The sequence below is a fragment of the Pygoscelis adeliae genome, unplaced genomic scaffold, assembly GCF_000699105.1.
Source record: "Pygoscelis adeliae isolate BGI_AS28 unplaced genomic scaffold, ASM69910v1 Scaffold919, whole genome shotgun sequence".
In the NCBI taxonomy this organism is placed as follows: Eukaryota; Metazoa; Chordata; class Aves; order Sphenisciformes; family Spheniscidae; genus Pygoscelis; species Pygoscelis adeliae.
The window spans coordinates 146,691-149,067 of record NW_008825509.1 but is presented as its reverse complement, the minus strand read 5'-3'; positions in this window follow the sequence as shown (position 1 = coordinate 149,067).

The following is a 2,377-nucleotide window of genomic DNA, read 5'->3' as shown; positions in this document are numbered from 1 at the left end:
AAAAACGGGGGGGGGGAAAGGGGGCTGGGGTGGCTTTAGGGCTTGTTTCTCACTCCAGGTGTTGGCAATCCCGCTTTTTGCACAGGAGCAACCATGGGGGGGGGGTTTAACAGTGGCCTGGTTTCACCCCCAAAAAAGCCAGCGATGCATATGGAAACGCACCCGACCATGAAAGAGCAGCTCCTGCACGGGGCCAGCGAGGAGGTAACCAGCTCCGGGGTTTGCAACCCCCTTTTTTAGAGACCCGTTAAGATGAGGACGGCGTTTTGGGGGAGGAAACTTGACTTTGTGCAGATTTACGTGATTACCGATGAGGGCTGAAGCCGGTCTCCCGCGTTTATTATTTCGAAGTTATTGTCTTCACCCAGTGTCCTGGTACGTCCCATCAATACCAACCTTACAGCAGATCTCAAAGCCCCGACACGAGCGGCGTTGCTGAGAACGAGAACCATTTCCATCAGCATCACACGGAGCAGCCGGATCCGAAACCAAAAAAGCATAGTTCTCCTTCCATTTAACACCTCTCAGACCGCTTTTTCCCCCAACGAAGAGCGCACGAGCATGTTTCGGAGAAGGCTGCAAGGCTGGATTTCGCGGCGGGAGCCTCTGCAAACGGCCACACCAGGAAAAGGGACTCCGGTATTAAATCCTGCCTCAGCTCCCCCAATGAACTTTTATTTCCAAATGTATATTTTTAAGCACTTCAATATCAGCTATCACAAATAAATTCCAATTTCGGACAAAGCGTTGCTCTGCCCTCAGTACCGCAAGCAGCATTGCAATGGGTTCTCCCCTTCAGCAAAACCACCCGTTATTTTTCCTACGTCAGTGGGTGACTTTGCATTCGAGACCCCCTAAAATAAAATACCTTCCAGACCAAATATGGGACCGAATTGGCAGGATTCAGTCTTTTTGACCCCATTTTTAACCCCTTCTCAAATAACCAGAGAAAACGGGCTGGCTGAACTCTCACTATTTGATCCCGAAACAGGAAATATTTTCTCCGCTCAGTTTACACAAAGCGGAATAGACCAGCGGAGATTCCCATGTTGGTGGTTGTTTAGGTTTGTTTTTTTTTTTCCTGTTCTGCCACCAAAACGTCTCCAGCTTATTTGTGTCTCAAAGTTAAAAGAATCAACATATAAATATTTGGAATTGCTTGTCTAGGAGGGACTAACACTTCCAGCCTGGCAAAGCACTCCTGCCTGTACTTAGCATTAAGGACATTAGGGGCTTACGGGCATGATTCAGCAGCCGCGGCATGGCTGGAGATCAGCATCTTCCAGGACCCAAGCTTTAAATATAGAAATATTATTTAATTTTCAATAGCTAAAAAGTTCTTCCATGCTTCCAGATGTGTATAAATCATATATATCCACCCAGAGGTGCCTCAAAATTAAAGAATTATGCTGTTACGTAGCTGTCCACTCACGCGTTGACCTTTCCCTATATATCCTAGATGTTTGCAAAGCTGCCTTCACACATATTAACACAAAATAACGCAAATTAACAGCAACGACGGCAGCTGCTTCTCAGTCATGGGGGGCTGCGGGAAGCCCGGGCCGAGATTTGGCCAGACCCAGCAGGACCCAGCGGGTTTCGCCTGCGGGCTTGCTTTGGCATCACGTCGTCCCCTGCGCGTTTCCCTATTCAAGGAGTTTTTATATCCTTCATTTGTGGCTTTTTTTGCAATTTTAACTGCAAGGCCCACGCGGCCGTCGGTGGGGAGATGCTAATGGGGCATCAACAGCCGAAGGCCCCAAGCTGACAGGATCAAAATTTTAACTGGAGCATTCAGCAAGCCCCCGGCCCGCCTTGCGGTGAGCTCTCCTGTAGCGACGGCACATGCAGAAGATGCATCAGAACATGTCTGCCAGGAAGAGCGAAGCTGGAAAGCGCCTGCCTCCATGTCCTGCCTTGCCTTCAGAGCCTCCAGGAGAGGGTATAACCCCAGGGCGTGCAAACCCCCCTGTGCAATCACCCACCCAACACCCCAGATGCAAACCCCCACCTGCAGCCCACCCTTCCATGCAACCAGGCATGCAAAATCCCACGTGCAAAAATTTGTCTGCAGCACCCATGCAACGAGACATACAAAACCTCAGTGCAAACTCCCGCCATGCAAACGGGCGTGCAACACCCACTGTGCAACTCTGCTTGCAGTCCTCCATGCAACCTGGCATGCAAAAACCCTGTGCACAGCCCCTCATGCGAGGCCCCATGTGCCAACCCCCCACCTGCACCATCCCCGTGCAATCAGGCGTGCAAACCCCTGCCCGCAGCCCCCTTCTGCAATCAGGCGTGCAAACCCCCACTCGCAAAACGGCGCCTGGTGCCTCACCCCCCTGCAAACAGTCGTGCAGCGCCCCCACGCGCA